Raw genomic sequence first — 14,612 nt, forward strand, 5'->3', positions numbered from 1 at the left:
CTGAGGCCTTCTGGATGCTTGGTATCGACCGGTCGAGCGGCCTCTGTAGCGACTGGTCCCGCCAAAAACTCTCCCTGGGAAAATTTTCTTCATCGAAGCCTGTGCTTTCTCCAGGGAGGTGTAGGTCCCTACGAACCTCCCCATCTCCTTACCAAAAGTCTATCCAAACAATAAACCCTGCGCTGCCTTGCCGGCTTCGTATGACGACAGATCTCCTAGTTTCCGGTCAATTTTCAAAAGGAGGCCTCTCCTGCACTCTAATGAAATTGTGCAGTTTGCATTTCCTAGTATACATACGACCCGTTGGGCCCAGTTCACTAGCACTCCTGGGTCCAACTCCTCGCCTGTGTCTCTGTCTCGTTCGGCTAGGTCCATTATTTTAGCTAGCGGACCTGCTAGGCCAAGGAGTTTTTCTTGGCAGTTTCTCCAGGAGCGGTCTATGCCGTTCCTCAGGTCTCTGTTCGATTTGGAGACGAACAACAACATTTTAGGATCCAATTCCGGGGCTTCCGCGACTTTGCCCGGCAGGTCTGGTCTTGGACACTCAGCCCTAAGTCTTTGTCTGACCTCTTTTTCGAGAGCTTTCCTCAATCTCTGCGTCATGTATTTCGCCACTCTCGGCGATGGCACCCACTCCGAGGATCTCGGATTTCTGATTTCTTCCGGTTGGAACATGTCCACCGTCCTCTTCTAGGTGGTGGAGTTTTCATTGCCTTTTCTTAGGCGGAGGTTGGCTCCCCTCATCCCCTTCATTATCTGCATCCGCTTGAGTGGATGTGGGGGATATCGGCGGTTCCTCGTCTGGGAAGCCTTCTGGGGCTTCCTCCTCTGTACAACCCATATTGTCATCCCCTGGTTAGGGGGTCCGGAGGCTCGGCACCTGGGAATCTTTCATGAATGCTTCCTTTAGTCTGAGGAACGCGTCCGTAGCCTCTGGGGCTCCTGTACTCGCCCCTGTCGGTTGGCCCTAGGGTCAGAAGAGTCTTTGCTCTTCCGGGCTCTGTTACAACCCTTAGGGTTGTTAAACGTTGCCCTTGTGGACGCGCTTTCTTCCTGCTTGGTGCGTTCTTCCTTCTCGCTCAGGAATAGTTCTATGGTATCTAGCCTTTCTTGTAAAGGCCGCACTCCTTGGGCCACTGCCTCTGTCAGTGAATCTCCCAGCACTTCTTTGAAGCTATAGGCTAGGTCTTCTTGGTAGACTGCCTCCTGCTGCTCTTCGCTCCACTCGAAGTTCGACATTGTGCTGGTTAGTGCCTGAATCAATACCTGTCTAGGTGTAGTGGCGTGTCCACAGATTCACTTTGCTCGAGGCTGCACCTTCCTTATACAATATGTATGTTTGCAGGATATATCTTTCCGATTTGACTGGTAATACTCTATAATCGTGCGGCTCTGCTGTCTAAAGCCATGCCCCCGCGCAGGAGGCATTCGCTATTGGCGCATTTGCTGCGCGTGACCGCTTCTGCTCGGCTCGCAGGAAGTCTCCCGCCTGCGTAGAGCCCGCCCTTCCAAGGGTTGGGGCTGCGAACTCGTGATCTGTTAGGGGGTATGGCAGGCTCCTGAGGTGTCGTGCATTACGACACGGGGCCTCCAAATCCCTTTTAAACACTAAAACACTAAGGCTCGCGCGCTCTACTATACATGTTTATTCTATTATTGTCCATGGTGTAGCATTCCATATAGGTTAATGACATAAAACACGTTTTGTTAAGCGAATATTACGGAGCTCAGATAAAGAGGTACTTAGCTTGTGGAGAGCAGGAAAAGAATAGGAAGGACAGAGGAACAGGACGGACTAGGTCACATGGCCAGAGACTAGGGGACTACAGGATTGATGGGATTTGAAGTTTGTTTGAAAAAAAAAAACATTTAATTGAAAGTTTACAAAGTTATATTTGTTGAAACTGCTGGAGAGTAGAGAATAAAGAAGATGAAAGCTTAATGCTTGCCTCCGTCTTGACATAGAATCTTTATTTTCATGTTGTACACCATGTGCAATTTCTTTTGTTACTTCTTGAAAAATGGTGCGCTGCTCTTTTTTCAGTTTTCATTGTAGTACAGTTAGTCTTCTGTATCTTCTTCATAGTGACACGTGGTGTTCTCTACTTCTGTCATAGCTAGTTCTGCCTCATTTGCTATTAGTGGGTGTCCCAGTGGTTCTTGACTTCCTTTTACAGAAGGTTGACTACTGTCGGGAGTGTCCTTAGCTAGTTGGGCCTGAAGTTCTTCTTCGTGTTGCTGTTCTTTGTGCAACATTGTTTTGTACTGCGTAAAGTTTTTTTCGGTGATAGTGCTTTCATTTGCTTTGAAAGCGTCTTCATAGGAGTCATAGTTTTCTAGTATCTCTTCTTCTTTTCTCCATGGTTTAAAAAGTTGTAGCAGGGACATGTAATATATTTCTTTATGTTGAGGAGTTTTTAATGACAATTTGATATGATTAATTAAGCTTTGTTTGGTAAGTTTCACTAAGCAGCCTTCACAATCTGTCACTCTATATCTACCTTTTTTTTCATCTGGTTTTATATTATTTTTGTATGTGAAGTTTTGGGCTATGTGGTACTCCTGTTTGGGTAGTATGGTTCTAGTAAATTATTTTTCAAAATGTCTTGGCTGTTAGGGTCATTTTGGCTATTGTTTCTATGTCGTTGTATAATTTGAGAACTTTTTTCTAGATTTAGCAGGACCAAGACTTAGCCATACTATATTTTCAGATTTTCCATACAAAGCAGTGCCGGTTAAACGATCTGCAGCTTCATAGGAGCCACATTCTCTATGAGAGAGCATTTTTATGCCCAAGCTGTACAATTTCTGAGATAGTGTTTTGTCTGATGATAGGTCATTCCAGAGGTCTTGAAGCTCTGTTTTTTTCTGCTTTTGTTAAGTAGGCTGTAACATATCATGCAACTGCAGTGGAATTGTATGCAATGTACTGCACATCTATGTTTGCATTCCATAAGAGGGCAATGATTGCATTGTAATCATTGATATATTTTGATTCGTCTGTTCTTTTTATGTAATTCGTGTCCTTAGGTGATTTACCGTTAACATTATGTCTAACTGAAGACATGAAGTTGTGCACTTCACCTGTAACTGGTCTAGGAAAAACAAAGCGGCATTTGGTGTAGTATTTCCCTTTGTTTTTATATTTGCGACGACAATATTTGCCACATTTGTATCTTTATAATTGTACAATTTGTGCATGAAGATCACCATTTGTTGCTTCCGATGGAATTTCACAAGTGACATATTTTTCAATAAACTGTTAAACAGTGGCATCACTGTCTTGACCAAATTTAGGAGCATCTTTAATCCATAAAAGCATGTGGATATGTGTTGCTCCTCTGGCTTGGTATTCTTTTCACCAAAAGAAGAGTTGCACTTCTCTGAGGGGAGGAACAGTTTTATTACAAATAAAGTGTAGCATAGCAATGAAACGATAATGGAAGTATCTTGAAACATTAACAGGATCTAGAGAGCAAAGTACTCCAAGTGTTAGTATATCTATGTTTGTTTTTTTTTGTTTGATATGCATAGGAAATCATGTAAATCTTCCCATGCATATTCTGCACAACTTAATGTAACAAACCAAGTGGGTGGGCCAAGGTTTCTTATCATACAACATACATCTCTGTGATGTTGTAACCAGTACTCTTTTGTACCATGCATGTTTGCTAACATATTTGTAATGCTTTATTGTAAAACCTCATCTTTTTCTTGCACTTTTTGTTTTAATTGCGTGGCTGACATATTTTGAAAGTGGGCTCCTGATTTCAATATGTATGCAACTCTGTAACATAGAGTTGTTAGCTCAATTTCAAAGAGTGGGTGGAATATGTATTCCACATTTTGTCTAAATCTGGGATCTTCAGAATACATTCGTACCGAGCGGTATTCTGATGCTGTTATCTGAGTGGGTCTATCATCGAACCTTCCTCCTTTGCCAGTAGGAAAGACTAGAGGAAAAGCATGTGCTTCTATACTTTTTTTCCATATGCTGATTGGTGATCCATTTGGAAAGTTTCTAGTGCATCATCTATGGTGTCATTAGAGTGTAATGGTCTAAAATATTGGATACTTTAGCAGCATCTAGACGTTCAAATTGACCAGTTTCTGGTGACTCTTGAATTATTTCAGTTGTTTCCCTTAAGTTTTTGAAGTTTTTTAAGCAATATTTATTTCTTTGTATTATTCATTATTGTCTTTTAGATATTACAAGGCTTGTCTAACCTTATGTAAGTCTACGAGTTGTTGCCAAATTATTTTGTCTTTTGTTGGTACACCATTTACTAAGACAATTAAAGATTGCTCTATTGGACGTTGTACTCCCAGAGTGTGCACATTTTCTTTCAGATCTAATAGTAAATAAACTACTTTGCCACAAATGCCTTTCACCAATTCAGAGGGAGGTAATTTTGCTGTTTTTGGTTGAAGGTGTATTATTGCTTGAAATGGGTGCACTGTTTGAATTATGATGCTCTCATATATATTGAGTTGTTGCAGGGGTTTTGGTAGTAGGAATAATTCCAAGTTATTTGTGATAGCACGTGAAAGAGTTTGGTTGTTGTCAAGTTTTGTAGTGCAGTAACTGCAAAGTATTAAGGGGTCAGTTATTTCGTATTTGTTTTCTGCTATAAGGTAGAGAGCTAATTTAAACCATTTGCAATTGTCTTCTATTTTGTATGTTACGTCTACAGTTTTTGTATTACTTTTATAAAAAGTTCTGTGGCAACACACACACACAAACACACGGTTTGGTACTTCAGCGGAGGTACTTTTACATTTTAGTATTTCTTTTATATATGTGTGTAGTAGAAGTTTGCCATGTGCAGAATTGTTGCTAGCCTGTTGTAAAGCTATTGCATTTTGTAAGTGGCTTTCACTTCCAAAATATTTTCTCTGGATATGGTCGATTTCTTCGAGTAGGTCTTTGGGTGTACCATGTAGAAGAGTGTTATTTAAATTGGCTAGTGCTAAAGCAGGACTTTTAGCATAGTACAGCTTATAGACAAGATTTCTTATAGGTGAATGATGTGTTGATATCATTTTGATATAATGGAAGGTGCTTTTGCAAATAGGTCCTGAAATGCAGGCTGATGAATGTCCTTGTAGTTGTGTGTATTTGTGCACTGGACAGGTATCCATATTTTGCAGCACTTTCATTTTTATTTTGTCTTTGTCATAAATCACCAAGGTATCTTATGAAAAGGATACGGTAACCAAAAAGAATACAATTAGTAGGGCTCTTCCAGATCCTTATTCACACGACTTGATGGTAGTGAAGTCAAATTAGACCTTTCAAATGATACAACGCTCTGACTGGTGAAACAGGTAGAGAAAGGGATCACTGGAAAGGGCGTGGGAGCTTTATCGGAAGTCAGCCTAGGATAAATAAAGTATCATGAGAAACTGTCCCAAATCAACTATAGCACAGCAATAGCACTAACTACAACACTGACCTGTAGGCTTAGAACTGAAGTCTCCACCAAAGTCTCTGAAGAAATCCAGGAGTTGAAACAATGAAAAGGAGGGGAAGGTTAGTAAGGGAGACTTATCCCGAACGGCACAAGGCTCACGTTAGATACCAGGTTGGTGCACCACAGGATAGCATCCAAAGAACTGTGCACAATCACCTTCAAAATACAGTTGTTGAAACTTCCTTCCCCACGTAGAACAGAAATATGATGAAATGAGTCCACCTGTTATCTCATCACAGGTGCAAGGGATTCACTCCAAAGCAAAGCATTGTATGCGTGTGGATTTACATGTTTCAACAGAGTTCAAAAGCCTGCGTGCAGGTTTACACACAACAGAGTTCACGCAGCCGGAACAGCCGCGCTTGCAAGCGTGAGGATTCATACGCAACACAAGGACACGCAACTAGGACCGCAGCATGTAAAGAGTAGAGTAGACTGCGTGCGATACGCAAACAGAAGTGCAGGCAGTCAGAGCAGCATACCTGAAGAGTTCCAGAGTCCGCGTGTGTATTACCCTCGAACAAAGTACATGCTGCTGGTACAGCCGCGCTAGTGTCCGCGTGAGAATTTACACGCGACCAAAGTACACGCAGCCCGGGACAGCCGCGCTAGCGTCCGCGTGAGATTACACGTGACCAAACTGCACATAGTCAGGAAAACAGCATGCAAAGATATCAGGAACCCGCGTGTCAGGATACACGCGACTGAAGAGCACGCAGACAGTGCGGCCAACCTGTGACTTGCTGGCAGCAGCTCCAGGAATTCGCGTCTGGAAGAAAGCCAAGGAAGTAACTGAAGAGAATGCGAGGACACAGATCAAGGGTTTCAGCTACTAAACGCCATATTGGTTCAATCAGAAGCAGCGAGCGACGTATCCACGCTGCTTATGAACGTACTGCCATAAAACACGTGACTAACTTGAATCACGTGAATTTAACAACATGAATAATGCAGACGTCGTTTTCCCGGCAGTGCATCAAACAACCGCCATTTAGAATAGAACGGTCTAGCAGTTCTATGAGCATAACTCGTTCTGCGTGAAGATGTTGTTCCAGGTCCAGAGGTAATATGTCCAGCATGCATGACAGTGCCACCCCCAAAGGAGCAGCCTCTCCCCTTTTCAAATGGAATTTTATTAATTAAGCGGGAGCATGGATATTGGGAAGAGGTTCCCAGGACCTATGTTCAGGACCATAGCCTTTCCAGTCCACCAGATAATACGGCCTACCAGAACGTAGTCTCATATCCAGTATTTCCTGTACCTCAAAATCGTCCGAACCTTTCACAGTAACAGCAACAGGCTGTATAGGCAATCTAGTAGCATCGGAGCATGGCTTGATGAGTGACACGTGAAATACTGGATGCACTCGCCATCGTTTTGGCAATGCCAGACAGACAGCAGCCGGGTTAATCACGTTGAGCACTTCATATGGCCCAATGTACTTAGGCAACAGTTTCTTTTTACCAGGTATCCTAAAGTTCTTAGTGGACAGCAATACTTTCATGCCTGCTTTGAAGACTGGTGCAGGGACTCTATGAGCATCAGCATAGGTTTTATCTCGTTTTTTAGTCTGCTCCAATTGCTGCTTCACCTTCGTCTGTTGACTCTTTAGATCCCTGACATTACAAACTGCTTCAGGAGTATCCATAGACAAACTGGAATCCAAAGGAATGGATCAGGGGTGTTGCCCATACAGAGCATAGAAAGGTGAAGTACCTATGGCACTATGATAGGAATTATTGTAGGCAAATTCCGCTGCCGGCAGGACATTGACCCAGTCTGACTGGAACTGCAGACACAAACACCGCAGGTATTGTTCCATAGTGCTATTGACCCTCTCAGTGTGTCCGTCCGTTTGGGGGTGATAAGTACTAGACATCCCATCATCAATTAGTAATGCCGAGTTTAGTGCTCCCCAAAAACGTGACGCAAATTGAGAGACCCTGTCGGTAATTATCACTGAAGGTAGACCAAAAAACCGGAATATATGCTGGATGAATAGGTCAGCTAGGGCAGCAGCTGTTGGTAACCCAATACAGGGAACAAAAAGAGCCAATTTCGTAAAGTAGTCCACCACAACCCATATGGTATTGTAACCATTATTTCTTGGGAGTTCTACCACAAAATCCATCGATATCATCTCCCATGGTTTGTGAGGAACAGGTAAGGATTGGAGTAAACCCATTGGTTTGCCAGGAGTGTTCTTGCATTGGATGCATACAGAACATGTTGAAACATAATCTACAACATCTCGTGTTATGGAAGGCCACCAACACCATCTTTTGAGCAGCTCTAGGGTCTTCTTATGTCCAGGATGGGCTGCCATCAAGGAATCGTGTCCCCAACTGAGAGCCTTGTTCCGAGTGGTAACTGTTGGTAGATAAAGCACCCCTTGTGTGAAAGGCAAACCGTTGTGTATGTCTAGATTCAATTCCTGAGCCAATCAGGGATTTTGTTCCACCCATTCCTGTAATTCATGTTTTAGGGAAGGTTGTGCAGAACACCTACATATCACATGGTCTGCCAACAACGTATTTTGCACCGGTGGTTCTTCCTTCACCTCCTCACTGATGCGGGATAAAGCATCCGCTTTGACATGTTGTCTGGCAGGGCGATGAGTAATCTGGAAATTATATTGAGCAAAAAACACATGCCATCTGGCCTGTCGAGCCGTAAGACATTTCATAGTTTTGAATGCCTGAAGATTCTGATGATCAGAGTACACCAATACCTGATGTTTGGCCCCAAGAAGATGATGTCGCCATTCTCGGAAAGCATCCTTGATCGCAAGCAATTCCCGCTCAGTAACGGTATAGTTCTGTTCGTATGGAGTTAGCTTACGAGAGAAAAAAGCGACTGGATGCTCCTCCTTGGTTTCTGCACAAACTTGCGAAAGTACAGCTCCTGTAGCAAAACTGGAAGCACCCGCTTCAACGATAAACTGACAATCAGGATCAGGATGTTGAAGTACAGGTGCAGTGGTAAATGCTTCCTTTAACATCTGAAAAGAGGCTTGGGCATTCTGGTTCCAACAGAATGATACTTTGGAACTAGTTAAAGCTGTCAATGGGGCCACTGTTTTGGAGAAGGAACAAATAAATCTGCGATAAACATTCGCAAAACCTAGGAATGACTGTAGCGACTTGACATTATGTGGAATGGCCCAATTCAATATGGCCTTCACTTTGGAACGGCTCATTCGAACACAATGATTGGTAATGTCATAACCCTGGAATTCAACTTCTTGTGTATGAAAGACACATTTCTCGGCTTTAACAAAGAGTTTGTTCTCTCTGAGCCTTTGTAGGACAGCAGACACATGTTTAACATGTTCTGGGAAAGATGATGAATGTATCAATATGTCATCCAAGTAGATCACCACGAATTGGTCCATCATGTCTCTGAAGATGTTGTTCATGAAGAACTGAAATGTGGCGGGAGCGTTACAAAGGCCAAAAGGCATCACCAGATATTCATAAAGGCCGTACCGCATCTTGAAAGCAGTCTTCCACTCATCGCCCTCACAAATGCGAACCAGATTGTATGCTCCTCGTAAGTCCAATTTAGAAAAGTACATGGAAGTACCTAACTGATCTAACAAAACATTTATCAATGGTAAAGGGTACTGGTTCTTTATGGTCATGTCATTAAGAGCCCTGTAATCAAGCAGGGCCTTAGATCTCCCTCTTTCTTTGGAACAAAGAATAATGGGGAGGCAGCAGGCGATTGGGATGGCCGTATGAATTCCATATCAAGAGCTTTATCGATGTATTCTTTCAGGACAACATCTTCTTTGGGAGTTAAAGAGTAGACACGACCAGTAGGGATTTTAGCCCCAGGAATTAGTTCAATCGGACAATCATACTGTCTATGTGGAGGCAGCTGTTCTGCCTGGCCTTTGCCAAAAACATCAGCATATTCCGTATGTTCACATGGTATATGTGTACCGATCTGATGTACCACACTGATAGTGGAACCTTCCTCCATAGAGGCCAAAATATGTGATTTGTTTGACACCACCTGACTGGTAAAGCAATGTTCATTGCAATAAACGGAAGGATATTGGATCAATCCCGTAACCCAGTCAATGGTTGGATTATGAAGAGTCAACCAGGCAAGACCAAGCAATAGTTTGTATTGAGGAGCTGCAATGACATCGAAAATCATTTCCTCTGAATGAGCATTTTATAAAGTCATCCAAATAGGTACAGTCTCCTGGGTTACCAAACCTGAAATCAAGACTGACCCATCAACAGTATTAACTGTTTCAGGTTTGTTCTTGTTTACAAGGGGTATATAACATTTTTTAGCATACGTGATATCAATGTAATTATTTGTGGATCCGGAATCAACCATAGCCCTGGAAACTAATTCTTGGTCAGCAAAACGTGACGTCACCTCAACAGCTATAGGTGCATACGCTGGAATGGTAGGGGAGTCCGATGTAACACTCGACACAGGGACTCCTGCTACGGTCGAGTTTTGGCGTTTCCCGAACGCTTAACTGGTTTCTTGGGACATTCAGCCAGTAAATGCTCAGATGAACTGCAATACATGCATAGATTGTTTTTTCTTCGGTTCTCTCTCTCTGCATTAGATAACCGGCCTCTCACGGCACCAATCTGCATTGGTTCAGGGTCATTTAAAGAAGCTGCCGGTGCTTCCGGACGAACCGGTGCTTGCAAAAAAGGTTTTCTCTCTCCTTTGCGAGCATTTCTTCGAGCATCGATTTGTAGAATCAAATCGAGCAATTCTGTGAACCCTGTAGGAACCACAGGGACCGTAGACAAGGCGTCTTTTAGTTCTTCTGAAAGACCCTTGTAGAAAACAGCCATTTTCTTGTCTTCAGGCCATTGGGTTTCAGCTGTTAATTGATTGAATCTGGCTATGTAAGTCAACAGAGTTTGACTACCTTGTTGTAGACTTAGCAACTCCAGATCTGTGGCTTGAGTGGCGTTGCGCATATCAAAGACCTTACTCTTAGCAGCCAGAAGATCATCGCAATCGTACAGCAAGGGACTGTTTGATTCCAATAAAGGATTAGCCCAAGCAGCAGCTGTACCCCCCAAATGGGAAAGCACGAATGCTACTTTTGTAGTTGAATCGGGAAACGAGTTAGGCCTGCACAGGAAATGAAGTCGGCACTGATTGACAAAGGTTCTATAGGTTTTAGGATCACCTGTGAACCTTTCCGGGGGAGCCAAAGGAAACTGTGTTGGCATAACCACTTTAAGGGTTTCTTGTGGTGGTGCCTGTGTCCCAGATCCATATACAATGGCCACTGGAGCCTGTGCTCCCTGAGGACTGGCATGAATGGCGTCTTGCATAACATCCATGCAATGCCGCAATATGTCCTGTGCCGTAATCATTTAGTTTCTCAAATCGGTGATTAACTGAGTCAAGAAAGTTAAAGGATACGTACCTGCCATGGCTTCTGATTCTGTCATAAATCACCAAGGTATCTTATGAAAAGGATACTGTAACCAAAAAGGATACAATTGGTGGGGCTCTTCCGGATCCTTATTCACACGACTTGATAGTAGTGAAGTCAAATTAGACCTTGCAAATGATACAATGCTCTGACTGGTGAAATAAGCAGAGAGAGGGATCACTGGAAAGGGCGTGAGAGCTTTATCGGAAGTCAGCCTAGGATAAATAAAGCATCATGAGAAACTGTCCCAAATCAACTATAGCACAGCAATAGCACTAACTACAACACTGACCTGTAGGCTTAGAACTGAAGTCTCCACCAAAGTCTCTGAAGAAATCCAGGAGTTGAAACAGTGAAAAGAAGGGGAAGGTTAGTAAGGGAGACTTATCCCGAACGGCACAAGGCTCACGTAAGATACCGGGTTGGTACACCACAGGATAGCATCCAAAGAACTGTGCACAATCACCTTCAAAATACGTTGTTGAAACTTCCTTCCCCACGTAGAACAGAAATATGATGAAATGAGTCCACCTGTTATCTCATCACAGGTGCCAGGGATTCACTCCAAAGCAAAGCATTGTATGCGTGTGGATTTACACGTTTCAACAGAGTTCAAAAGCCTGCGTGCAGGTTTACACGCAACAGAGTTCACGCAGCCGGAACAGCCGCACTTGCAAGCGTGAGGATTCACATGCAACACAAGGACACGCAACTAGGACCACAGCATGTAAAGAGTAGAGTAGACTGCGTGCGATACGCAAACAGAAGTGCAGGCAGTCAGAGCAGCATACCTGAAGAGTTCCAGAGTCCGCATGTGTATTACCCGCGAACAAAGTACACGCAGCCGCGCTAGTGTTCGCGTGAGAATTTACACGCAACCAAAGTACACGCAGCCCAGGACAGCCGCGCTAGCGTCCACGTGAGATTACACGCAACCAAACTTCACATAGTCAGGAAAACAGCATGCAAAGAAATCAGGAACCAGCGTGTCAGGATACACGTTAATGAAGAGCACGCAGACAGTGCGGCCAACCTGTGACTTCCAGGCAGCAGCTCCAGGAATTCGCGTGTGGAAGAAAACACACCGAAGAAGCCATGGAAGTAACTGAAGAGAATGCGAGGACGCAGATCAAGGGTTTCAGCTACTAAACGCCATATTGGTTCAATCAGAAGAAGCGAGCAACGTATCCACGCTGCTTATGAACGTACTGCCATAACACACGCGACTAACTTAAATCACGTGAATTTAGCAATGTGAATAATGCAGACGTCGTTTTCCCGGCAGTGCATCAAACAACCTCCATTTAGAATAGAACGATCTAGCAGTTCTATGAGCATAACTCGTTCTGCGTGAAGATGTTGTTCCAGGTCTAGAGGTAATATGTTCAGCATGCATGACAGTCTTTGCCTTTCACATACTGATTGAGGAACTGGAGTAAAGATTTGAAAGATTTTTTGGGAATGTTACACATTGACGTGCATGGCCATTTGTATACTGTACGTTCTGCTTCAGTCGAATGGAGAGGTAATTCTGAGTTTTCTGGGGATATTTTTGTAAGCAGTATTTCTTGTTCCATTGTGGTATTATTACGTTTTTCATATCCTCGTCCACTGCTATGTATGGCAATTGTGTTTGTTTGGTTTTGTTTGTATGCTTCTTCATTAAAATATGGTTCTGTGCTCGTGGTGTGACTCCATTCACTTCCACAGATATTTAAGAAGTTATTTTTGTTGACATTCCGTTTATTGAGAAGTTTTTTTTGTAATTTAGTAGTTAGTTTTGTTAGTGCTTTCATTTTGTTTAACACTAAAATTAATAACTTTCTTTTGAGAAGGATTGCACTGTCTATCAAAGCTTCTAAGATCAATTTTCTATGGTAGGTTTGAAGGGTTGTGCATGATTTATCTCCTGTTTTTATAAGCTTCTGAAGGACTCTGTGGCGGAACATTTTTGCTAAAATACTTTTTTGCTATGGTTACTTGCTAGTATATCAAGATTTATAGGAGCAGTTTTAGCAGTAGTGGTAGCCGAATTCTTGTTAATCATTTTCTGTTTCGTTTTGCATTTTGATAGAGGTGGCAAAGTTTCTGTACTGGAAGCTTGTTTTGTTTCGGTAAATGACTGTATTAGCTGTTTTGTTTGAACTTTTTATACAAACTCTGGTAGAGATGTATGCTTATTTTGGACTCTTTTGTTTTAATTTGCTCTATTTCTGCGTTGCTTTCTAAGGACTTGCTTTTTGGTAGGCATTCTGTGGGGTCTGTGAAAACAAAAAAGAAGGCATGGGTTGGCCATTCTGCAATGTATGTGTGCTGTGTGCATGAGTGTCTGAGTATGATGGGAAAGATGTATGTGGTGGTGTTTGATTGTGCATTGGGCAGCTACAATTAGTTGGGAAGGTTATTCTTCTATTTGTGTGTTACTAAACTGCAGTTCAGATGAGAGTAGAAAATGAGCTAGTGGTGAGAAGACGCATTGATAATAAACCTAATGGTATAACATTAAAACAGTTCTTTGTTTTGTAATACTAACAATTTGGGGGTTGAGTATACTATTTGTGTTACAAAGAAACATGGATTTGTGTGCCATTCTGCCTGCTAATCCCTGTTTAATAATTGGGGATTTGTGCACAGAATGGTTCAAAAATCGTAATTTTTTTGGGTGCGCAAATTACATGAATGAACCACACAGTGTGTTTGAGGAACAGTAAGAATATTAAGGTAGTATTGTACTTACTCTTTTTTTGTGGAATGAGCAGGTTTCTTCGGATGTGTTGTTTGTAGTTCAGATGCTGCTGATTTTCAGGAGAGTGGTCTTCACTGCAATTGTAAAAGAAAGAAGTTAGTAATTTTGTGTGTTTATAGCACTGATGTTAATGTAGATGTTGATTTTTATGTTTTTGAAGTAGTATTCTTGTTTGATATCTGAATATAGTGTTTGCATGCACTTCATTTGACTATGTGCAGCCTTTATATTTTATTTACAATATGTTAGTTCAACATGCTTTGCAAATGAGTAGAATTTTAAGTGTATGAAATTCACTTGGTTTTTTAAAGCTGTGTTGTAGATAGCAGACAGGTTTGGAAGTGACAGTTGATTATAGTAGATGGGAAAAATTTCAATACGTTCATTTTATAGGCAGACATGCCAACAATCGGGAGCCCCTGAGAGGGAGATTTCACCACAGCAATCAGGAACATTTATTTTTCCCATAGGATTGCATTGGGATTAGCATTTATTTAAGTGGGAGTCAGTAAAAAATAGTGCAATTTTTCAATGAAAAATCAGGAGTCTCACACCTAAATTGGGAAGTTTGGCATGTATGTATAGGTTATGCCGGTTCAGTGGCATTACTTTGTTTACATGGATTCATAAGAGTTGTACATGTACTGTGAATAAAATATGCATGCCTGTAGTTTGTATTCATGTATGTGGATATGAATGCAGCTGTCAGTAGAAATCTTGGAGACTTGTAGAGTAGTTTTTGTAGTAGGTGCTTTTCAATGATATGCGACTTGTACTCAGAGTGATCAAAAGTACATTTGTAGTGTGGAACTCTGATGATGGTGTTAGATGTAGAGGTCTTGGATGTGATTGGTGGATGGTTGTGTGACTGCTTAGCTGTATCCAATGAGGGAATGGCGCTGAGAGTGATGTGGAAAGGGTAGAAGGGCTGAAGAGTTATGCACCACACGGACACTACAG

Source organism: Ambystoma mexicanum, chromosome 4q, assembly GCF_040938575.1.
Source record: "Ambystoma mexicanum isolate Mex_15411 chromosome 4q, UKY_AmexF1_1, whole genome shotgun sequence".
NCBI lineage: Eukaryota > Metazoa > Chordata > Amphibia > Caudata > Ambystomatidae > Ambystoma > Ambystoma mexicanum.